The 26,723-nt window shown below is 36.5% G+C and overlaps 1 protein-coding gene across 2 annotated transcripts in view; it reads right to left on the bottom strand.

The window, feature by feature from the left end:
- Window positions 1–26,723, bottom strand: part of LOC120431335 (ras-related protein Rab-27A) — a 45,190-nt gene that overhangs the window by 8,714 nt on the left and 9,753 nt on the right. The gene's annotated exons all lie outside the window — the stretch shown is intronic.

The following is a 26,723-nucleotide window of genomic DNA, read 5'->3' as shown; positions in this document are numbered from 1 at the left end:
CACTTCCATAATATTTTCTTTGAAGTGGAACGTCTGTTTCAGTTTAGTCTGTGACCCATCTGTCAACATAATCCAGTACACGATGACTGGGAAATACCCAGAAGTTTGCAGAGTTGAGTTTCATTTCATAACTTTCCACAAATGAGTAAACTGTAGTGCAATATTTGACAGCTCGTTACACGCTTATTTTTTGTTGCTAACTTCCACTTCCAGCACTTCATTACATTACAAAATCGTTCCCATGTTCGAGCCAGCAAATTAACTAGTCCAGGAAGTCACCAGTAAAAAAAACCCTGCAAAGTAAAGCGTACCATTCACGGCCATGGTGGAAAACTGGAACCTGTTGTATCTAACAACTTTTACCCCAACTGTGGACTGAAACTGGAAGAGTGATTGCGTTAGCACCGTACACGAATGTGGTGATTTCCCGGAAGCGCGAAACTGGTTTTCAACTCACATCCGGGTTGCGTTGCGAGCAATATTGCGGATGTGGAGAGTTTTGAGAGTTTTTTTTGCAGCTGTTTTATTCAATTTGGCGGAATGGCTCAATTTTCGAATTATTGACAGGTAGGGTCGTGGAATACGCTTATTGGAAGTTACTCATAACGATTTGATTTTTTTTATCGAGGTTGTTTTTCAGGTTTTATTAACTCAAATAATTCTAGAGTATTAAATGTTATTTTAAGCCATTTCTTCTAACATGTTTTTTTTTTCAATTAAAAGATAACAAAATTGATTTTTATCTCTGAGGGCTTCTTTCATCTCATTCAATCTGAAGGAAAAGTTCAAAAGAGAATCATCGTTTATTTTCATTAATTGCCATTATACGAACCGGAGCCCTCATCTTCACCTATTCTGTTGACTTCTTCTCCTTCTTGCAAGAGGGCCCATAATAGGTAGGTATGCTTTGCAAAGAAGGTTCACTAACACCGCACTCGGAAGTAATCATAATTAATTAAACGGGTGATGATGATGATAACGGTAGGGAAGAAAAAGGCGTTTTTTCTTTTAACGCCTTGAATTTTTAATGTTACAGTGCAGTGTAAAAAATGATCAAAATGCGCAAAGGAGATTCATTTTATCAAATTTGGTCCTAAAATGAAGCTTAGATTGCTGATAGTATTGTTTACAGCTATAAAGCTTATTTTTCTGAGTACAATGACCTTTTGAACGACCACAAAGAGTTTAAATGGATTTTTGAATCAATTTTGAAAAATTAACCTCGCGGTCCTTCTTGACAGAAAAACTCTTACTTGACAGCTCGTTCCAAGGGGACCATAGTAAATCCATCGAAAAAAATGTTGTCTTGGTTTTTAATCGTGTGTTTTACCTTTGCACATAAAAATTGTCATAGGGCTTTAGTACCCAATTAGTAAAATTACCAAATTGCCAAAATTGCTAAAAATACTAAAATTACCAAAATTACCAAAGTTGCCAAAATTACCAAAATTACCAAAATTACCAAAATTACCAAAATTACCAAAATTACCAAAATTAACAAAATTTCCAAAATCATCAAAATTACCAAAAATTACCAAAATTACCAAAATTACTAAAATTACCAAAATTACCAAAATTGCCTGAATTACCAAAATTACCTAAAAATTCAAAAATTACCAAAATTACCAAAATTACCAAAATTACCAAAATTACCAAAATTACCAAAATTACCAAAATTACCAAAGTTACCAAAATTGCCAAAATTACCAAAATTACCAAAATTACCAAAATTACCAAAATTACCAAAATTACCAAAATTACCAAAATTAACAAAATGAACAAAATTAACAAAATTAACAAAATTAACAAAATTTCCAAAATCACCAAAATTACCAAAAAATTACCAAAATTACCAAAATTACCAAAATTACCAAAAATTACCAAAATCACCAAAATTACCAAAATTACCAAAATTAACAAAATTACCAAAATTAACAAAATTTCCAAAATCACCAAGATTACCAAAAATTACCAAAATTACCAAAATTACCAAAGTTGCCAAAATTACCAAAATTACCAAAATCACCAAAATTACCAAAATCACAAAAATTACCAAAAATACCAAAATAACTTTAAAAGTTAAAGCAAAATAACTCAAATACGAAATTAAATTTCTTGCAAGGCTCAGTGAAAAAAAGTAATTTAACCTAAAAATGACGAACTCCTCGTCACAGTGCACAGTGTTCGGAATGGCAAAATTAAGTGGAATAAATTGATAACTCCTTTATTTGACGTCCTAGCCAAATGGTGTCTTCGAAAGAGTTGTTGTACTTGATAAGGGCTATCTTTTGAAGTTATTGACATACAGGGTGACGACCTTCCAGGGTGTCTACCAAAAACTAACTTTGTTGGATTACGTTGTAGGGCTTTGGTGTCTTAGGCAAAGTTGTAGAGGAGAAAATTTCATGAAAGTTTGTCAAAGGCGTCAAATTTGTAGCTCTTAATCTACTCGAGATATACACCATTTTTGCAAAAATGGTCCGAAAAAGCACTTTTTTGGTGATAACTCAAAATGTTAGCATTTTAGCGGCCTACTATGTTCTGAAGAGTTGTTTATGACATAAAATTACACATCTTTGCCGAAGACAGCAAAATGTTTTGAGCCTTTATTGAGGAGTTATAACCATTTTTAAGTGATTTTGAGCCTATTTTCAAGTTGCTATGTTTTGAAAATGGCGCATTTTGGCGCAAAACCGAACAATGCACCTGAAAGTACACACTTTCAACTACATTTCCTGAAAATATCTCCGTGTCTATTATTAGATATCTCGATTTGAATTTGACGGGTTTTAATCAATTTATTTATAAATGTTAATCGAAATCATGTTGAATACTAGTTGAAAATCGGTGAATTGAAGGGTAAATTGATCGATTTTTATGGAAAAAACTTTGTCTATGAAAAAATACGACAACCTTTCTAAAGCGACCAAATATAAAAGGAAATACTTAATTTTAAATACGAACAATTATTTAAAATTTAAATTTACATTATTTTTGGGCTAAACATGTTTTTATTCATAATTTTAGAATGTGTGTCATAAATTTAAGCATAAACAATGTTTTTTTCCATCAAATCGATCAATTTACCGATTATTACCACGTTTTCAATAAGATTCCGCTTAAAAATATAAATAAATTGATTAAAAACCGTCAAATTCAAATCGAGATATCTAATAATAGACACGGAGATATTTTCAGGAAATGTAGTTGAAAGTGTGTACTTTCAGGTGCATTGCTTGGTTTTGCGCCAAAATGCGCCATTTTCAAAACATAGCAACTTGAAAATAGGCTCAAAATCACTTAAAAATTGTTATAACTCCTTAATAAAGGCTCAAAACATTTTGCTGTCTTCGGCAAAGATGTGTAATTTTATGTCATAAACAACTCTTCAGAACATAGTAGGCCGCTAAAATGCTAACATTTTGAGTTATCACCAAAAAAGTGCTTTTTCGGACCATTTTTGCAAAAATGGTGTATATCTCGAGTAGATTAAGAGCTACAAATTTGACGCCTTTGACAAACTTTCATGAAATTTTCTCCTCTACAACTTTGCCTAAGACACCAAAGCCCTACAACGTAATCCAACAAAGTTAGTTTTTGGTAGACACCCTGGAAGGTCGTCACCCTGTATGTCAATAACTTCAAAAGATAGCCCTTATCAAGTACAACAACTCTTTCGAAGACACCATTTGGCTAGGACGTCAAATAAAGGAGTTATCAATTTATTCCACTTAATTTTGCCATTCCGAACACTGTGCAGTGTCCTGATGTAAACAATTAGGTTTTACAGCGTGACGTCACGAGCGCACACGCACACACATTTTTACTGAGATACACGGGCAAAAAATGTAAACAGTGCAGCCAAGCTGTCAAATTTCTAACCTAAAAACCGAGTTGGCGTAAAACCTAATGATCAAGCTCGAGCTGTCACAGGCTCGCAAAAAAAAAAAAAAATGACGGCGATCAGTAAAAAAAACATGATTTTTTTTTGCTGGAAAGAGATAGCAAATCTGATGCAACCAAACTTGCAGCAATCATGTAAACAATGTGTTGATAAATTTGTGACTAGAAAGCTTTTTATTACTTTTTCTGTGGGAATTTCATTTAGTGTACACATTATTCTGAACGTCAATGTTTTCATTCTAAAAAAGGCAAATTACACGCATCCCTTTTTTTGCCTGAAACAAAAAAGGTCATTCCAGAAGTCAGAAAAAGACGCAACAAAGAAGAGGAGGATCATGTTCAACGAGAAGAATCCTAATTTCCCAATTCTGGTCCCACTTGCAAAGCGATACAACCTGAACGGCGGGGTTGATTAAAGGTAGAAAAAAGGTCTGATGCGTTTTTTCTCTCGACTTTTCCTGGGGCAACAAGATTGATGAGTGATTCTATCTGTCTGTTGGCGGGAACATTACTTTGCAAAAGTGTACTTAAAGCCTCTGGAATCATTTGTCACTTTGGGGAAATGTTTCTGCTTTTTACATGGGGCGAAAAACAACAACTTCACATTTACCGTGTAACTGTCAGATGGTAGCAGCTGTCAATCGCAGATCCGCCATTACGGCAAACCGGTAAGATCAACAGAACAAAGGCAAATCTGCCTCTTTCGCACACAAATATTGTCGAGAAACGAGGAAATCTCGACAGCTGGCATCTTTCCCAGAACAGCGGCTGGTTCTTAATGCTTAACCGTGTAACTTTCCCCGAAAAGGTAAACACGTGGCACGAGACGTGTCTGTTTACGTATTCATGTGGCTGTTTGCGCGAGCTTCTCGTCATACTTTGCGGGAACTTGATAACGCTGTCGTGTTCACATCCGGAAGGGAGGATATTCGAACAAGGGTATCTTCATTAGGGAGTTTTGTTCTAAGGAGGGCGAATCGGTATCGGTTCGACGGAGAAGACAAAAGAAAATATTTTCCAACATTATAATAATTATCGCTGACGGGGCTGGGAAACTGGTTCCGGCAACATGTTGGCGCTGAAGATTGAGAAGTTCTCGGAAAACTAAATAAGTTTTGAGAAAGACGCAAGGTGTTTCAGTCTCCATAAAAGTAAAATTTTCATTGTTGTCTCCCAGAAAAACAAAATTCCAACTCGCAGCACGTGTTCAACAACAATTTACACACATGTTCCGCTCCTTGAATCCGTTTTCAGCGAAGGCCTCGTGCACGGAACACGTGCGGGAGTGTGTACTTCTGCGGAGATACCTAGTACAGTGAATGGCATTTAGGAATTTTACTTGAGTTTTGTATTTTTGTTTATCACATCACACTTGTTGAATGAGTTGTTTTTGTGCTTCTATCGTTTTTCGAAATTATTTCTTTTTTTTGCAGAAACATTCCAGTATTTCTTAAGATTTCAGGGTGAATAACTTATTTTTGGTTACTGATCAATTCTTCCAAGAGAGAGTAAATTGTTTACCAAAATTACCAAAATTGCAAAAATCATTAAAAAAAGACAAAAATTACAAAAATTACAAAAATGACAAAAATGACAAAAATGACAAAAATGACAAAAATGACAAAAATGACAAAAATGACAAAAATGACCAAAATGACAAAAATGACCAAAATGATCAAAATGACCAAAATGACCAAAATGACCAAAATGACATAAATTGCAAAAATGACAAAAATTAAAAAAGGACCAAATTGACCAAAATTTGGGTTTGGGATTTCTTAAAAAAATGTCCATGGACGGCCATAAACGGCCACGATATTTTTTAGATGATTAAAATGCCATCTTTTTAGCTTGAGTTGTCCTAAATATATTGAGCAGTGTTGTAATTTGTTTGAAATAATGGTAATTTTTAAAAACATGTTAAAAAAAATCGAAAAAAAACTGAACAATTTTTAGTTGTAAAATCAAATTTGCAATTCTGGAGTTTTTTTAAAAGGTCCTACACCCAAAATTCAGAGTCGAGATAATCATTCTCTCAAAATTTATTGAGGGCTCAGTGCCAAAATCGATAGAATAATGGTACCAACTCACACCATCACAACAAATGAGTTCATTCGTTAGTTGAATCAATAAATCTCCAACAAGTATCATACATCGACTTCTGACTTCTCCTTGGTCAACAAGCTGTGGTGGCCGAGGCAACTAAGTCATTGGATTGGTTTGTCAAAGGTCTCTGGTTCGATTCCCGTTGTCGACACTTTTGGTTTTTTGATTGACGGATGAACTTTTTTTGCAAATGAACCTCGAGAGAATAGTTCTATCGCCCATCTCAAGCTGTGTTCTCTGCGTCCGTGTATGGTACCACTATTCTCTCGACTCGAGACCATCATTCTCTCGGACTAGCGCTGCCAGTTTTGGGTGTATAAACCAAATTTTGAATTTTTGCTTTTTGGGTGTTTTCAGAACCGCCTTGAGTCAGGGGTATTCAAAAACACCCAAAAAGCAAAAAAATGATTTTTTTTTTCATTTGATCACTTCCCAAGCAACACACTTTGTCAGATAATCGTATTTCCTAACTGGTTGTATAACACCCAAAGTTAAAGAACGAGGGGATAGTCCTCACGAAAAGAAACGTGAGGAAAGTGCTATATTGCGAGAGTATAGTCCTCTCGCGTGTTCATTCGTTCATTGAAACAGTTCATCCTATGAGTGGCTTATATGGACAAACGACCGCCATTTAGTCACCGAACCATGGTGGCCAATACGGCAAAGGCACGGTTCAATATGCCGAAGGTCTTGGGTTCGAGTCTCGGTACCGGTACTTTTTTTTTTGATAAATGAACTTTTTTGGAAAATGAACCATGAGTAAAGTACTCTCGGTAATTTCGGGATTTATCCTCTCCGTCCGCACACAGTACCATTTTACTACCGAATCGTGCTCTTTATCCTCTCATATGCCGATGCCCAGTTCTGGGTGAACCAATCCGCCTCGTTACCACAACTTGTTCTACAACTCCTGTGAACTGGAAAAAGCGCAATTTTTTTTTTTTGTATAACTTGCCAGAAAAAGATGCAAGTTATCAGAGTAAGTTGTACAAATGTATTTGACAGCACTGTGCTATCTAACAAGAGATTCAACGAAAAAAGGGGGCGTGGTTTACGGTTGTGCTGTCAAATCAAAGCGCACACTGGAAAGAAAAGTTAGATAGAAAACAGCTATCTAACCGTCGACTAACTTACATGTAAACAAACGTTTCCTATTAGAATTTCAATCAACGACGAAGCTAATAAAAAAGAGTACGCTTGTTTCTGCAAGATTTATTTAAAATAATTCGGAATTGCATTAAAAAAAGAAAAACAATCATGGCGCGCATGTGATTAGTGTGAAATTCCCTGCAAGGCGAACTTTTAGATTTTCCTTTTTTGATGAACTTCCTCTTTCCCAAGATTCGATCCGACGACTTCGACGACTTGTTGTTATCTCCACGGCAGGTCCAGGCGCTTTTCCGCATTGCTCCACGAGGCTGCATAGTAAATAAACTGACCTAATCGTCAATAAGAAGGTTGCTGTCTATTTTGTTAGCTAAAGAACGAAGGCTGTCATTGAAATTGAAGTTATATAAGTTTGTTTCAAGTCAGTTTTTATAACTCCATTATACAACTTTGTAATAACAAACCGTTTCAACTGTCACTTCGATTACCGTACCTCGGAGTAATATTGAAAATCGGTTTGATGTTGATTTGTTGTTTTCTTTATCATAAACACTATAAGCTGATAATTGTTGTAGAATTTACCATCGACATGTTTACAAATTAATCGGTCAACAATTGAAACTATTGTAATCTTCAATGAATAAACATAATTGAAACTCTAAATTCCTCATGTACAAATTTACACCACCTAACAACACGCAATGTCAAGTTGAATATGTATGTTGAGCATCAGTTATATTATCTATTCTCCGATAACATTTGTGTAACAAAGCGAGAAAACCTAAGGTTATTTATAGAATGGTTGGCCACGCCCATTTTTTAGAAGATGCCGTCACATGACAATGTTGGATAAGTAGTGAAACAAACAGTGCAATATTGTATTTATTCAACAAACTGTTTTCGAGGAAAACATTGCAGATGAGGGAACAGCATCTTGGCATATCAGCATTTGGACGTTCAATTACAGTTCATAAAATGTGTTTTCGAGTGAAATCGAGTGATAAATAGCTCAATAGGAAGTGAGCAAGTGAGTTTCTATCAAAATTGTTCCAAAATAAATTGTTTTAATAGTGAAAATCAGCTAATTGGATGGAGTTAGGAGCGAGTGCATATTCCCTATGTTGTGTATAAAAGTTGGAAAAGAGTGAAGTTGACTGTTTTTTAACACTTGTATGGCACACATCTCATGAGTTACATAAGGCAGTTATAAAAGTAGTGAAACAAACTGATATTTAACTAACGTTGACATTTTTTCTCGTATGTTGATCCAAAACAGCTGTCTAACTATTATTCAACAGTCGACAAGTTATGAGTGCTACTTGGGTTGGCAACACCATTATGCCAATAATAGAAACAAAAATAAAAACAGTATTGAATAATTGTCCCTGTGGACATACATAAATGCTTGCAATTGGCAGTTGTTCACGTGGTTTAAAGTTGGCCTCTTTTCACAGTGAATTATTTCGTAGTAACTTTTCAAAAAGGCTTAACCTTCTATGTAAAAGAACAGGCTACTCCACTTTCTCTAGTGACAATTCACGTTCAGTTTGGGTAAGATGGACTGATTTTTTACATCCATAGTCATGCCGTTTTGAATAGTTACTGCAGAATTATATGTATGCGGAATAATGTGTGCACCCTTGGAACGTCTACTAATTATGATTTCCTAGAAATGTTCAATGAATACTCTGCCTCTCACAAACAAAACACATTTAATTTATTATTTTTCAATGAACTTATTTACCTTAAATTAAATTTAATTTGAACATGTTTTATCTAACTCAATGCCTACGTGTAATGTTGACAATCAACCTGTCATTAACGCTCGTACACACTCGTGCGAACCTACTCAAAATCACATTAAACACTACCCGGAATCAATCCCTGCGACAGCTCAGATTTAATCGTTCCCGATTTCGAATTCCATCCCAGCACCCGAGTTCCCGATAAAATCAACACGCGTAGTGCTGAACCAACTAACGACTGTGCTGTTTGCGTTAGCTAATTTCACAGTGTTTTCCTTCAATCAGGCCTATCAAAACACCACCGCCCTCGTCGCTGGACTCCGTTTGACCCGGGGGTGGTCTCCGGAGAAGGACCGACGAACGAACGCAAATATTGACCCGTCGGCTGTACACCTTCCGATTGGAATCCAAACCGACCGAGTGCGGGCGATTTCCAGCCCACTGCCGAAGGAACAAGTCCACCGCGATGATCTAGTAGGCGTTGGCGATTCGGTTGGACGTTTGACTGCCACTTTTTTTGTGCTGCCCGGTGAACTTTTTGATTACTTTTGTTTGACTGAATGGGGTACTTAAAATTGCGTTTTGAAAAATATTTTTGTATTGATACTCAAATTAAGCAAAACGATTTAATCAAAAATAAAATATTTTTGAATATTTTACCGTCCCTGACTTTTGCGGTAACGACTAGCAACCACCGCCATTGGAACTCCACAGGAGTACTTGGATGAAGACTGTTTGCCCCCGTTGAGGTTAGGTTATTACTCGCAAAAAAAATGCCGGATGAAATATGGATTGGGATCACGTGCGCCGCTGGAGGGAACAAAATCCAACAGAGACGATGATGAACAAACAGTGGGAAGATGGAGACCCGCTCAATCTATCGAAGAAATATTGCTCTTCAACTACCGAACAAAAGCGCGAGCTGCGAGCGCTTGTTCAGATTGTTCTGCTTTTATGATTTGCAAGTAAAGTGCTTGATTCTTTACACAAGAAGCAGCTTTAAAGTATTTCACCTGTTTTCGCACTTTTTTTTATATATTTTTGTTGCTTCAAGGTTCAAAGGATGCCGTTGAACTGCGGCATAGACGGTTATTCAAGACATCAAACATATTCACTCAATTCAAAATCTGTCATGGTAAACGTCAAACTGACAGCTGTCAAACAGCAACGCATAATTTGTCTTGAATACCATTCTATGAGCCGCCCATGCTGTCATCTCGTACGAACCAATTTTCCGCTCAATGTGCCGTTTTGAAACGATCATCATAGAAAAGCTGGAAAACGTCGCGCGACGCTAGCTCTGTTGACATTATTGCGACAGTCTACCTTTCATGCAAAACGTGTGCGCGCCTGAACGGTATGCAACTCACAGAAGCGTACACGTCATTGTCAGGCACAAAAACATCTTGCTTGCTTTGCTTTGCCTTGTAGAACATTATAGAATGCTGTGAACAATAGGACGCCATCTTTTGTTGTTGTTGTTGTTTTTTTTTTTTTGTCGATGTTGTGTTATCGCTGGCTTACTACATAAGCTTCAAGTTTCATTATCATGACCGTCTTGGATCTGATTATCTACGAGGATCTTCAAATTTGAAACATACTGCGTCTCCATCAAAATACTTTTGAAATCTTGCAAAAAACTGTCATTTGAAGGAGACGCGCGGTCATTTGTAAATGTATTGATCGATTTTTTTTACAAAACCTTTAAATGTTGGTAATTACGCTTTGAAGGGGCGAGTGCTTTTTTCCGCCTGAATAATGTTTGATTTTCAAATGAACGCGTGGTGACACGGCCAATGATGCGAGTTTTCCAATTATAATTGCGTCAAAAAACAAATGAGGACCGCGTGTTGTTGGCCAACAATGTTGCAAGTGACCACCGCGTTGAAAGTTAATTAAACTGTCAGGTTCGGTTACTACTCAATAGTTTGGTCAGGAAGCATTTTTTTAAATTTAGATTCTTTAATTTTACACACGAATTAATTGGATTTTTTTTTCAAATAAATATAATATGAAAAAAATTAAAAGACGAAAAAAATTGGTTAGTTAAAAATCGGAAAAAGTGTCTTAAATTTTCATGTACAGCTGTTAAAAAACGATTAAGAACCATTTCTGATCACTTTTTTCACTTTAATGCAAACAAAAAAAGATTAACAAGACAACATTTTTTTTGGTGGATCAACTATGATCCCCTTGAAACGAGCTGTCAAGTAGGACCTTTTCTGTCAAGAAGAGCCGCAAAGCTTTTTTTAATTGATTTAAACATCTATTTTGAATCCTATGCGGTCGTACAAAGGGTCATTGTGCTCAGAAAAAAAAGCTTTATCGTTGTGAACAATAATATCACAATTATGAACTTATTTTTTGGTCCCAATAGGGTCCTTAGGCCCTATAAAGCTTTCTAGTCAGTAATTAACCAACACATTCAAAATATGTTTACATGGCTGCTGGGAAATTGTTTGCATCAGATCTCCTATCTCTTTCTAGTAAAAGTTTTTTTTTGTCAGGCGACTTCTAGCTGGGGGTTTTTACTGACCGCCCTATATGGCAGCCAAAATATGTCGCAGGGCTGTGACAGTTCGAGCTCAATCATTAGGTCTATACCCGTACTTGCAGAATTGCAAAATTTCTGCAGCTTCTGCAGAATTCTGCAGCCAGCATAAGTCACTTTTTTGCAGCACGTTCCCGTACTTTTCAGCTCGCTCTCTTTATCTCTCTCTTTTGCAGAAGTTCTGCAAGGAGAGAAGCGGCAAAAAAAAAGCCTGGGTAGCGCGTTTCAGTACTTTTTCTGCAACATTGAACACAGTTAAGTGGATTTACTCAAACTGGGTATTATTATTTTTGATTATTTCAAAATATTGAAAAAAAAATGTTGACAAAAAAAGTAATTGAAATAAGTTTACCTCTAGAACTGGGACATTATTGTTTTATGCAGCACAACATTTTATTTAAAAAATCAAGGATGTATTATTTATTAACTAACTCGAAATTAATTATGCTAAGGTAGAAATCATAAATTAGAAACAACTTAAAAAATTTACATTAGGTAAACAATTTTACAAATGAGAGTGGCAGGTACATTTAATAAATATGATAAAAAAGACAAACAAAGGTTTTATATAGAAGGGACCATAAATACATGTTTAATATCAGAATGTTTGAAAGATTATTCAGGATAACATAAATAAATTATGACAGGATGTCACATGAAAGAACAACGGTGACGCAGTAAAATTGACAAACAAAAAAAAAAAGATTAAAAACTCAAAAAAATTGATATACACATAAATAAAGCAATCTGGAAATTAAGAAATCCACAATTAAAAATACATAAAAAAAAAACTTATATTTCCACATCAAGAAACTTAAAAAAAACATTAAATCAGATATTTGAGAAATTTAAAATGCAAATAATTATATCAGAAAAATAAAAAAAAAACAATAAATTGAGCTTTGAGCTCAAAAAAAAACAAATGATGAATATTTCAAAATGATTAAAGTTTTTAAAAAATCTTAATTTAAAAAAATCAAAATAAAAAAAAGGTTGAAAAAAATTCGAAATAAAATAACATTTTTTTTTAAATATTTTTGAGTTCAGAACACAACAAATTTAAAAGCTACAGTTAAAAATAATAAGGGAGAAACTTGAAGAAATTATAATTTCAAATACAAGTAAAATCAAAAAAATCTGTAAATCAAAATTTTAAAAACTCAAATATAAATAAAATAGGAACATTCTAAATTTCTAAATCCTCTAAATTTGAGTTTCTAACCTAAAATATGACTTCGAAAAATGTGTATTTATTTTGAATCAAGATGGCGTAGAAATTAAAAGTTCAAGAATTTAAGAATTTTAATTTCGACAAAATGACTTTTTTTTTTGGTTCATATAATCTAATCTAATCTAATCAGACCCTAGCGCAGCCAATCTTTCGAAGGGATCCTGGAGAGTGCCTTAGGTTAGATGACGCCTAGCACTCTTCTTGTCATTTATTAACATTTGTAGTGCGCCATTGCATTGAAATGCATTGAAACATCACAAGCGTTAAAGCGACCAGGCCTACTGCGTAAAGCCGTATCGCAGAGATGACTCGTAATTGGGTTGAGTTTGAGCACTGAGTGTTCGAACAACAACACAATTTTGAATCGACAGGGGAGGAAGAAGCGTGGGGACACACCACCATACGCTCCGAGATTTGGTTGTATTCGTTGGGAGCACCATGCTAAGAAGGTTTGGTACTCCGGGACCCTCTGGGATGGGACATTGTATTTCCACGGATGCCCTGGACACTATTTGCCGTGGTTAAAGCGCCACAACTCGCTCCTTTTTTTTTTTTTTTTGGTTCATATAAGAATACAAATTGGTAGCACCGTTAAAGGTATAAATAATTATTTGCCTGTTATTTAACCACTAGCGTGCCCAGGGTGGGGCAACATGGGGCAGTTGCCCCACCATCCTCGGAAATTTGTTCTAAAATTGGGCAGGGGGTGTCCATAAACGACGAAATTTTCAAAACTCTAATATTTTTGCCCCACCTTCCTTGAGGACCTGGGCACGCTAGTGTATTTAACACACATATTTAGTTTATTCCGAGGTATATTCGAAAACAATTGAAGATCAAAAATTATTCCTAAACAAATATCTATTTGAAATTATGAAACTCAAAAGTAATGTGTCTTTTAAAAGTTTTAAAAAACAATTTGTGTTTATAGTACAATTTTTGTTGGGGTACTAGCCGTGCTGTAATACTATGGCTTAAGTTATCAATTTTTTATCAGGTAAAAATATTAACACTGAAAAAATTCGCTGTATCATTTATATAAATGAACTAAGCCTAAAATCGTTAACATAAAAAAATCGGTCTCAATAAAACCAGATATAAAAAAAACTACCCCAAAATCATTTATTATTACAACTTATAATAAAATCACATTCTGTGATAAAATGTTTAATTTCACCCAATTTGCAGATTTTATGTAAGCGTGTAGTCAACATCCATCACACCAAATTGCAGTAACTTTTCAACAAGAAAGAGAAGAGAGAGCTTGCAGAAAAGTACGGGAACGGTTTTGCTGCAACTTCTACCTCTCTCACTGCAGAAGTTCTGACTGAGAGAAAAGTTACTTTTGTTGCAGAAAAGTACGGGAACGCTCTGCTGCCGTTTTTGTGCAGAATTGCAGAATTCTGTAGTACGGGAATAGACCTATAGAGGTTTCTACGTGCGCATGTATTGCGTGTACATCCATGAACCACCCTAGTGTACGTACACAAAAAAGATTGAGGTTAAATTTTGTCCGGCCAGCAAAATCAGATGGTGCGCTAGTGTGCGTACGCGAAACGTCATAAAGCTCTATTGTTTGCATCAGGATACTGTGACGAGGAGTTCGTCATTTTTGGGTTAAATTATCTTTTTTTTTTCACTGGGCCTAGAAAGCCTTATGTTGATTTGTATGTACAACGTTAAAAAACACGATTGAAAACCATTCAACTTTGTTTTCATTTTATCGCAAAAAAAAAATAAATGAAAAGACGAAGAATCAACCATGAAGGACCGCGAACTTTATTTTAAGAAATTTAATTAAAAATCCATTTTAAATCCTTTGTGGTCAAACAAATGGTCATTGTAATCAAAAAAATATGCTTTATTGCTGTGAACAGTAATATCCCAAATTTAGGCTTAATTTCAGGAGAAAACGTTTTTCCAGGAGTTCTACAAGAGCTCTTCAAGATAGCTACAGCATAGCAGTTTGGACCGCGGTAGGACAAAACTCTCTTCAAGTACTCTTCCAAACTCCTGAAGAAGTTTTGAAGAGAATTTTTTCCTACCGCGGTCCAAACTACTATGCTGTAGCTATCTTGAAGAGCTCTTGTAGAACTCCTGGAAAAGTTACAGCTGTAAATATTCAAACAGCGGTAACTTTTGACTGAATTTTCTGATCAATTTGGTGTCTTCGGCAAAGTTGTAGGTATTGTTGAGGACTTTTGAGGAAAAAATAAGTACACGGAAAAACATTTTTGCAGATTTTTTAATCAACTTTTTTTTTACAATAAATCCAATTTCCCAAAATACATATTTTTTGATTTTCGAGATTTTTTGATATGTTTTCGGGGACAAAAATCCGCAACTTTTGAGCCATAGAGAATCATGGTCAAATAATCTGCCGCCGAGTTATGAATTTTTGAAAGAATAGTGATTTTTGGAAAAAATCGAAGTTTCATGCAAAAACAAGTTTGACATTATTTTTTAATGCAAAATTGAATTTGCAATCGAAAAGTACTTTACAGATTTTTTGATAAAGGGCTCCGTTTTCAAGAAAGGGCCAGACTTTGAATACTACGCCCATTTAAAATGCTAGTCTTGATTTAAAAAATTTCAAAATATTTTTTTCGAAAAGATCGGAAAATTTCACGAATGTTTCATGTATTAACATTGAAAATTGGACCATTAGTTGCTGAGATATGGTCATTTGAAAATGGTGGGTTGTTTTGGTGAGATTTAGAAAACTTCAATTTTCGTGTTTCTTGTTCTTAAAGCGGCTCTATCTCAGCAACCCGAGGTCCAATCTCCAATGTCTCTTGGACAATTTTATAGCAAATTTTGTGAACTTTTCAAAAAAAAATAATTTTAGAAATGGTCACTCATGGTCACTATTTTTAAAAATCTAAAAACTGCAAATATTACGCTAAAATCAAACTTCCGGTGGCTATATCTTGAAAATGGAGCCCTTTATCAAAAAATCTGTAAAGTACTTTTCGATTGCAAATTCAATTTTGCATTAAAAAATAAAGTCAAACTTGTTTTTGCATAAAACTTAAATTTTTTCCAAAAATCACTATTTTTTTCAAAAAATCATAACTCGGCGGCAGATTTTTTGACCATGTTTCTCTATGGCTCAAAAGTTGCGGATTGTTGTCTTCGAAAACATATCAAAAAATCTCGAAAATCAAAAAATACATACTTTGGGAAATTGAGTCTTTGTGAAAAAAAAAGTTGATTAAAAAATCTGCTAATTTTTTTTCCGTGTACCTCATTTTTTCTCAAAAGTCCTCAACAATACTAACAACTTTGCCGAAGACACCAAATTGATCAGACAATTCAGTCAAAAGTTACAGCTGTTTGAATATTTACATACCATTTTTGTATGGACAGCAGCCAAAATTGAATGGAGACTTGTATGGGTGAACCAATGACGCAAAATACCTCATAGGTCATAGGGAAGGCCCCCACAAAGTTTGAGTCAAATCAAAAAATACAAAAAAATAAAAATGGTCGAAATCGGCCGATTTCGTAGAGAGTTGCTCAAAGCTAATTTGGAAGCAAAACAAACCAAAAACTCAGAGGTGTGAATTTGTTAGTAAATTTTCAACTTGAAAGCCTTATGAATCCAGAGGAACCAAAAACATCTGAAACCAATTAAAACAATTGTTTTTTGATGAAAAACAATCTCCTTTCTCTCAGAATTCAAGTGACCTGTGCTCTCAAGCTTAATCGGTGCGAAACTTCCCCCCCTCTCAAAATCTCCGATGACAAAATTCCGCGAAAAAAGCCTCCCACTTAACGACCCCCCGTTACAAGGCGATGCATAACCTTGGGCGTTTCGGCACTGATTCAATCGAAGCACGTCATGTCATGTGTGTGGGTTGAAAAAACGCGACCTTCTCCGATTAGGACCAAATCAGACAATGGATAAGATTTCGTGACGTAGGAGTTGTTGAGATTGCGTCATGTCGCGTCGAAGCGTCACTAGGTTGCTTTGATTTTATCACCGGAGGGTTAATCTCGAGCGTTGCCAACGCGACGGGGGAAAAAGAACGCGCGCTCGCAAAAGTTAATTTAGCGCGAATAATTCACAGCAAAGTTTGGAGGGTGGAAAAAGTAAATATTGAAGAAAAGTGTGTGACTAACTTGGGCTCGAGGAGGGAGGGGTGGAATTCCTATTTACGGCCCCGCGGAACTTGAGCTGAGCTTTTCTTGGAAAGAAAAACTGTTATTTTAGGTGGATGGAGATGAAAGTCAATCTGGTGGATGGTTTTTCGGGGAAAATTAGTAGATTAGTCATTAATCACTATTTTAATTACATTAGCTGGGAGGGGATGAGATTTTTCGCAGACGGTGGTCGAAGATGCTTTTTGGACTAATTGAAATTCAGGTTTTGAAATTAAAAAACAAATTCAGTCAGCATCTCTATTACGGACGTAGCATTCAAGGTACTAGATGGTGGGGACGGAATTTGTCGAAAAAGGTAAGTACTGTGGTGATGATTGAAAGCTGACAAGGTAAGTACAAGTGAATTCGGGTTCCCTATAAGTGAATTAAAGGAATTGGAAGTGCAACTGTCAATTTCTGTGAATTGAAGCCAACGTCCACCAACACTGTCAACACCCTGTCAATCCGTTTGGAACAGTTGGCTTCAATTCGGTCAAGTGGAAGTGTTTGTGAATTTAATTAAATTTTTGCCTGCTGAGTAATTCATCAGAGAGTCTGCATTATCTCACCAAGAAACCCCAACGAGAACGTCGGTGGCTTCATCCCGGATAAAAATACCTGCCGCCACATTTACGCCTGAATGTCGACAACAACCCGCACAGCATCGCCCTGGTTAAGGGGTAGCCGCGCGATGTAGGCTGATGATTTCATTATTCAATTATGGTCCCCTTGGTGTGTGGCCTGTTCGGGAATTGATATTGCTCGGGAGGAACAGGAATAATTGTGTTTTTATTGTTTAAAATTTTTATTAAATTTATTTTTGTATCCCTCCCACTGCTTCCATAACACTTTTAGCGCTGAGTGATGGATCGCAAAAAGATCCCCTCTCAAAATGGAATTATTGAAACGAGTGGTGCAGCGAAATGGAAAAAAACGCTACCCACCCTCGATCGACGTGACACATTTTACTAGATTACCAGGGATGATGAACAAGCGTTCCAAATTGGGTTGGTTCGACGAATTGGAATTTTAAACACATTCACCTGTGAGCTTATTGATACTGGAGGAAAAGTTCAATTCCGGAGTTTGAGCCTGTAATGGAATCGATTCCGGAGAAGCTTATTAATTAAAGAAACCAAGGGGAAACTTGCTCTCTCTGGTGTGCTGTTGGAAACTTCTATTGTTCCAGCATTTGCTAGGGAAACCAAAAATAAAACCAACAAAAGAGTGCAGTAAAATATTATGCTTCCATTCTCTTGTCTGCTGTGGTATCGCTCCATTGCATATCAAAGAGCAAACTTGGAATTTCAACTGAAATCGACTTTACCATTCTCTGAAAACCTGAAACTGACAGTTCTGAAAAATGTTTTCTCTGCCATCTTCATTGATGCTTCAGAAGTTTTCAGATTAACTACTTTATTTATAGACCTTGGCAAGAAAACGTCATACTTACACACTAAATGTAGTTTGCCAACATTTCTTTTTTTTGTTGTTCTCAGCTGTAAACTCATTTTAAACATCGCTACAGCAACTTGTTGCTCCAATCTACCACTTTAATCACCCCCCTCCTTTCGCTCTCAAAAGCCACCCAGCAGAGTAAGGCACAACATGCCCCTTCCCCTTAAAAAAAACAAATACAACAAAATTGGATTCGCTTTCTCGGCAAACAATCGCGTCATCGTCTAGTCGTTTTCTCCACCATTCCACCCCCTCCATTGTTCCTTATTTCTATTGTTTCTCCTCCGTCTCCAAGTAAGTAGGACCAACCGTTCCGAGAACGAACGTGCTCAAATTGAGATATCGGAATTGTCTGTGGCTCGCTCTCACTCTATCAGTGTAATTTATTTCGCATTTTTTTTTCTCTCGCAAGATTTGTGCGATACTTGTTTCGCTTATGTTTTGTTTCCGTTCCGTTCCCCGGGGACAAAAGTGGAAGGTCCGGCCTGCTACTGTGTCGGTGAAATTTAAGCTCCAGGCGTTTGAATTCGATGGCGCGTGTGGACAAACATTGGTTGGGAAGGGGGGGGGGATTTAATGGTTGAGCTTTTCACTTATCTCCCCACGGGGAAAACAAATTCATTCTCATTAATTATTATCCGATGGTGGCCACAGCAGTTGCAGGAGCTTTTTCAAGGTTGGACGTTGTTTAAAGTAATTGGAGTGTGGCAGAAGATGCACAAAATTTCATGTGAAGCTATTATTCCTACCTTTTATTTGACAACCTTGACAAATAATTAAAAATATTTAATTTTGAAATTATGATAACATCATTTGTTAAACTAGAAACAATAAACATCTGCTTGGAAAAAAAATCGATTCCTACCTTTATTGTGTTAACCTTGATAGACAACTTTGACACAAATCTCTCTCGTTTGACGTGTACAAATTATTTTATGATATTAAGCATTATGATCATTCTGAAATCTTGGAAAAGGTTTATTTTAAAGTGTTCCCATCTTTTATTGAACAACCTTGATCAATTATAATTTCGTGGTTTTTTTTATTTAGAAAGTATAATACATTATTTAAAAAGAATGAATTATAATTTTAAGTTAAAAAAAAATCAATTCCCACCATTGTTGAATAAACCTTGACGTGGAAATTTTACACATTTACCTTTTGTTTTGAGAGCACAAACTGAAATTCTAGGAAGCAAAATTGAAGAATCCAAAAATCGCATGAATTTTTAAAACTTCAAACCACGTGACAGCCTATCCGATCCTTCGTGGAAATGTGTCAGAAAAAAATACAGAAGGGGCAGGACAGTGTCACAGAGAGCACCAGAAGATCTGGGTTGACAGCTGGCCTACTAAGAGGTACGGCTGCTCACGGGTTGCTATGGCAGAAAAAAAAGTTCCAAGCAGGTCGGGTTACGTGCCCTAAGGAGGGGGGCTGGGACCACAGATAATGAGTCACTTTCTGTGACAACGGGCTGGAAAGCCGCGCGGTTTTCTGCTGACATAGCCTACTTTGTGCTTGTTCGATTGCGGCACGAGTTGTGTCAACTAGGTGGATTACCGGTACTTGTGGGAAAGTTTTAATTGACTTACTTTCATAGCTATAAATTAAATTAATTTAAATTTGACTTCCTAACAAAAGTTAGAAAATGAGACAGTCAATTTGCATAAAAAACCCAACAATTATTCATAAATTTATCAGGAAACAACATGAGTATGCTCCCCAGCAAAGTAAACTGAAATAAATCATCAAAAGTAGATCGCAGTTCAGTGCGTTCCCACCCTCCACAAACAGTAAATACGGTACACGCTTCGATTAAATTTTCGACGAAATAATGATGGCAGCCCAGGGGAAGGACACTCTAAATATTGACAAGCTTTATATTTAATATATTTCGAGTACTTTTTTGTTACAAAGAATTTCATACGCAAAGCTTATACTCTTAGCAAATTAGTCAAGTGTCCTACCCCTAATTGAAATTGAGGGGTGGGAGGTGATTTTACGCGAAACCTTCACTGAAACGCATGGCTTACAAAATATTCCATTCCTTCGAATTCGGTGCGCCCAGAACGCGACTCGAATTGAAAATTGATGGTTCGACGGAGGAGTTGAGGCGACAAGTGTGTTTCCGAGCGAGATTATTTGCTTCGAAATCAAGTTTCGGGAAAATTGACACAGCGAAATTTCGACAGAAGTGATCAATTTAAGTATTGCACATTTGCTGCGTCACGAGAGGTTAAGGGGATTGACAGTTCCTGCTGTGACGTTGCGTTCCCACCTTTTTGTGTGGATCTTGAGTTAGCTTTTTTTTTGCTGAAAAATTTAAAGGAAGATAAAAATATTTGTTTGATAAATCTTCAAAACAAAATCAAATAAATCAAGATTATTACAAATAGGTGGGAATGTCCCCTTTCCTCCCCTTGTGCGTTCAAGTGGTTAAAGCAAATCGCCAAAAAGGAATCTATCAGACCGATAGACCTCTTCAATAAAAAAACTTGAAACTTGATGGAATTAAGTCAAGAAATTTGAAAGCATTAAAAAAAATATTCAAAAAATGTCGCAAATCGTTTATAAATCACACCTCAAGTTAGACGATTCCATCAGAGAAGAAACACCTAAATTGAATTACCCAAATCATCACGCAAATTTGTACATCCATATTACGCCACTCCAAATTGAGCGAAGCTCATAAACATCAAGCCACTTTGCTTAAAATAAGAAGCGAAAAACTCAAAAGAAGCAAAAATCCTGCTTCCTAAATCACCCTGCAGCGTCGTAATGCTTCTCGCAAAAAAAAAGACGCTGATGATAAACTTGACATCGTTGAGGAAATGCCACTTTTGCTGCTGCTGCCTACCTTCAGGCGAGGTTTCGAGGCGCTGTCAAAGTGAAAGCAAATGCCAGACAAATCCTTTGTGGTTGAAGCGTTGACTGGCGGTGCTGTCACGCAGTTTTTGTACCCTCGTTTAATTAGGGAAGGTCTGTGTTACCTGCGGTGGGAAAGTTTGGGGGGTTGGACACTGAGACCGAATAGTCGCAGTGTCCTACCCCTTGAAGTTGAATTTTCTGACAGATAGATCAGCAAGGAAAAAAAAATCCAATCAATCAACCAGTTCGCAGACGTAGTCCTCCGTCATAGCGCGCTACCACAGATCACGACATTTTCCCGGAAAATTTCCGGTGGATGCCAATGTCGCGAAGGGCCAAAAATGATAACTCAATAACGTTTTCCACACTGCCAGAAGTGACTGTGCGCCGCGGCCTTCTCGGAATTCCGATGGGATGGGGTTTTTGCTTCGCAGTCTGCAGGAAAACTGAACAGAAATGTTAATAATAGACAACCGCTCGAGAAACGTGACTGTATTTTCCTTTTCTTTTGTTGATTGGCAGTACTTTTTATTTCGGAAAGTTCCATGAGTTGAAGGAAAACTAAGTTTAGGGTTTCTCGAAGAAGCGTGTATTCATATTTTGACATTTGACAGATTACACCGTTGAAAAAAGTTGATGAAAGAAGTAAAGTTTTAACACCCAAGAGTGAAACGTCAAAGCAATCACTACAGTGCTGCCAGCATTTCAGCAAAGCCACTCAAGCACACCGAAAAATCCTGCGGGCGTAAAAATTACAATTTGCTGCCCATGTCAAACACAATAGAACAGGGAAAAGCTGCTGGAAAGGTCCCGTAAAATAGAGCAAAAACTTCAAACGCAAATCGGCTTTCAAGCCGGCTTCCCGGGAATCCCGGTCCAATGGAAATTGCGTTCCGAGTACGCAACAAAAAATAAATAACACCGTGACTCTAGGAATTCCATATCTGGTCGGAATATGTCAACGCATTCCATGTGAGAGTTTGTGTAACCCACGTCCATTGAATGGTTCGAACTTTGCCATCAAAGCGCCCCCCTTGCAGGTGGAAAGTTCTCGAACATTAATCGCCTTTGCGCCGCCTGCTTTGATGGACACGGCTACGGTAACTAAATGGTCCCAAGCGTACGGTCAGTGAAGATTTCTGGCGCAACTATGTTGCGCCCCCTCCCTTCACAGATTAATAGACAGAGCAATAACTCAATTAGGCCAGTTCCGGATAATCGTGCAAGCGTGACAGCTCGCAGCTGTCAAAAGAGGCGGCTGACCTCGGTGATGACTCAACGGTTTTCGGTTATCTCTGATAAACCACAGAGGAGCCGCCTCTTGATCGGTTCTCGACTCCAAGTGGAGAAAAGTTTGAAGAGAAGCAATTTACTGCCTCGGCAAATCGAACTCGGTTGGGAGCTCTGGGGAGAAGAAGGACGTAAAACTTTTCCGGTAGCAAAATTTGACGAGCCACGTGCAAATAATAAGGGATAGCGCCGTCCGAAAAAAAAAACAGCATTTACTTGTTGCCCGCACGTGACAGCGGAACCCGATGGTCCATCATCGGCATCTCTCAGGTTCAATCGCTCCGTCTGATTGGATCTGATTTGCGAGGCAGGCCTTTGGAGAAGGATGAAGACGAAATTGGTTCAATTCCCACTTGATGGTGAGGACACAGACTAGTAGGCATGAAAGAAGATTTTACCAATTTTTGAGTAGTTTCGTGCAAACGTGCTCCTGTCAAAATAAAAAAAAACGACAACCTCGGGTTTGTTTTCAAAAGGCCGTAAGCGCCACCTTGACCACCGACACAAATTTTCAATTATCTCTAAATTGAAAAAAACATTTAAATTATTTTCAGTTTAGGGCATTCGAAGAACGTGTAGACGAACAATCTCAAGCATTTTTGATTTTTTTTTTCGTATGTAGATCAAATGCCGACTTTGTTTACCAATGGCTCTTGTGTCCTTTCGAAAACTAATCCGAGAACTGAACAACTGAAGGTGCAGGTCTAACAGTCTGTGGCGATAGTTATCGCCGGGTCGTGTGGCCTTGGCCTGGTAAGGCCCTTAGGAAGAGGAACTCATGGGAAAAAATGGGCTTCAATGAGGTGCTTCCGTCTTTCCTCGATCGCTTTTTCGTTATATTGAAGTTTACTTAAATTGAGTCCTAAACAGGGATGCCACATGGGTTTTATAAAATGTCTGTAAAAAAGTCTGTGTATGTCTGTATATTTATCTAAAATTCCAATAAATCAATTTACAGTCATAGGAATCCATCAGAAATTGGGTCCTAAAATGAAGCTTAGATTGCTGATATTATTGTTCACAGCGATAAAGCTTATTTTTCTGAGTACAATGACCCTTTGTACGACCATAAAGAGATTAAAATGGATTTTTAAATCAATTTTGAAAAATTAACCTCGCGGTCCTTCTTGACAGAAAAGCTCCTACTTGACAGGTCGTTCCAAGGGGACCATAGTTGATCCACCGAAAAAATGTTGTCTTGTCAAAAAAAAATTTGCATTAAAATGAAAAAAAGTGATCAGAAATGGTTTTAAATCGTGTTTTTTACCGTTGTACATAAAAATTTACTTAGGGCTTTAGTACCCAATTGTGTTTTTAAGCATTTGAAGACTTAGAAAATAAGTTTCGGTTGATATTTTTTACCAAATATTAATTAAATGAAGATTTTTGAAAGTCTGTGCACCTCAAAAAATGTCTGACACAAGCTCAAATGTCTGTGAAACACAGACAAATCTGTGCATCTGGCATCCTTGGTCCTAAAGCCCTATTTAATTTTTAATGTACAACGGTAAAAAACACGTTTTAAAGCCATTTTGATCACCATTTTTTATTTTAATACAAAAAAAAAGTGACGAGACAACATTTTTTCGATGGATCAACAATTTTCCAAGGCTTCCCACTAATTGCTCTACATGCGTGCAGGGGATCAACACCATCGATTTGTAGGTGAAAATTAATACCATAAGCGCCCGGGAGTATGCAATAAGCGGATTATGTTTTTTTTTTCTGCGTTCTGTTCAACGAGCTGTGGAATTCGGAGTTGGAACTCATAAATCATCGTATGGTCCCGTTGGGCTAGTTCACGTATGGATTAATCCCGGATGAATACGGAATCTGTTGCCATAGAATAAAATTGTAGACCGAGCTTGATTTGAATGAAATTAAACATAGATTTTGAGTAATTTTTTTTAACAGTATACTTTTTTTTGACATATGTCAGTTTGACAGTATCAATGGAATCTCAATATTTTGATTTTTTTGAATGTTTTTTTTTGTAAAGTTTTTAGAATTCTTAAAAATTTTAGAATTATTAGAATTTTTTAGATTTTTTTTTATTTTTAGATTTTTTTAATTGTTTTAATTTTTTTGTAATTTTTTAAATTCATGATTTTTGTGGATTTTTTTTATTTTTTTTAATTTTTAAAACTTTCAGAATTTTTGAAATTTTTAATTTTTTTTTTGTAATTTTAGAATTTAAAAAAAAATTAGAATTTTTGAAAATTTTGGATTTTTTTTTGAATTTTTTGAGATTTTGAGTAAATTTTTTGAAGAGTGTACTTTTTTGACATATCAAGCAAAACAATGTAAAAGGACCGAAGCCGAAGTGTAAACAAAGAGTCTATCCTGCTCACGTCAGTTGATGTTTACATTCGGAACGAGCAGGATAGACTCTTTGTTTACATTTCGGCTTCGGCCCTATTACAATGTTTTGCTAGATATTTCAGTTTGACATCTGCAATGGAATCTCAATTCCAAAGCTATGCAGGGAAACATTTCGCTCGACAGCACTCTGGAATTTTATACCTCCCCAACATTCCGAGATTTTGTGATCGGATCGTCTATTTTCGGTCCACGAGTAATATTGCAAGAAATATTCGCCGGGATTTCCCGAGAATCCATATGAATAGCCACATAACCTCTCGCATCCGGTTCCGGATGTGGGTGGAGGTTGGCGTTCGTCATACTCCTCCACGCTTTTGACGACGACGTGGGTTGTAACATTTCTGGCGTGAGTGAAAGTTTTCGTTCTTTTTTTTTTGTTTGCGCTTGCCTTCAGAAGTGGTTATGAGGTCTGTTTTAACTTGGGTAGTCAAGCGTCATTGTGGTTTCGCAATTTGTAGTTTTCTGGTGGTGATGTTTTGAGGTTAAAGAGCAGCAATTCAACGCTCAACTTCAACGATGAACTTTGTTGATGTCATTAAAAAAAGTTTGAAAACTAACAATTCTTGATAAAAACAAATAGGAGTGTACTTACCTGTCAAAATGACACTTATGTCAGTAACAAGTATACACGCTTATTTGATACACTCTATAATGTCAGGAAACAACTTTTTCGTGTACTTTTTGTGTGACAAATTTCCACTTTCTGCAAAGTAAACACACACGTAAGATCCTTTCCAAACATTCCGTACAGAAAAAAAGCAAAAAATTCGTCAAAACATGTTATTGCCCACTCTTGGACCTTTTCTCCCCAACTGACAGCTTCGGGTAAGGGATTTGGCTCGTCTGTCAGACTAGCTTACCGTCCCGGAGGGTCCGGTACAGGGATTGTCGACCCAGATTTTTCCCCCCTCTCGAATTTTCGACAAAGAATACCATATTAAACCAAAACCTTAAAATTACGGGAAAAGGGACGGCTGAGTGCTGGCCGACAAATTTAAAGACCATTATCTGGCGTGTCCTTTTCGTACCACCTTTTACGAAGATCTTTCTAGGGGGAGGGTCCGTCCACGTGGTCATGAAATCTGGTCGTTTGCTGGTCGGTGAAAAGATATTAACCATCCATCATTTCATAACAAAATAACAAAAAAAAAAAAATACGCCGGCTTTTCCCCTCGTTTGCTGAAGGATGATGTCTGGGCGAGCTGTTTTTTTTTCCTCAAAAGTGAGCTTATTTATTACGACAAAGTGCGTCCGTGAAATGGAAAGCGTTCCCAACGGGAAAGGGGGATAAGAAATAGAAGACTGCTACTCTTTGGGTAATGCCTAAAAGTCACGGCGTCTTTGATCTTTTTCACGAGTCTCAGAAAGTCGCACTAAGTAGGCTTTGGGAGAAGGATTGGGACGGAGGCGTAATTTTGCCAACTCATCGGAGACATTAAGTTAATGCTTTCTTCAAACTTTGCTTCCGCTTCGGAAAACTTTCTGTCATGACTTTGATTTAGCGTGTAGAAAGATTAATTGTTCCACTTTTGAGTTAAGTGTGGTTGTCAAAATACACCGAATTAATGTTTCAAAAATAAAAATAAAAATTTTAAAATTAATAAATTTTCGTATTTTTTTTGAATTTTTGAATTTTTCTAAATTTTTGGAATTATTGAAATTTAGAAATTTAAAATTAAAAAAAATCTTTTTGAATTTTTGGAATAATTCCAAAAATTTAAAAAGAAAATCTTAAATTTCTATTTTTTTTAAATAATAAATTTCAAAATTTCAATAATTCCAAAAATTTCGAAAAATTACGCATTTTTGGAGCTATAATTGTTTATTTAAACCATCGGATTTTAGAAAAAGATATTAAAAAAAAATTTAAATAGGGGAAATATACCCATTTTAATCATACTAAGCCTTTCGACAAATTCTCATCACTTTTTCCGTT

The sequence above is a fragment of the Culex pipiens genome, chromosome 1 (genome assembly GCF_016801865.2).
Source record: "Culex pipiens pallens isolate TS chromosome 1, TS_CPP_V2, whole genome shotgun sequence".
Lineage (NCBI taxonomy): Eukaryota > Metazoa > Arthropoda > Insecta > Diptera > Culicidae > Culex > Culex pipiens.
The sequence above is the reverse complement of the archived record's forward strand: the minus strand, read 5'-3'. Positions and strand labels throughout refer to the sequence as shown.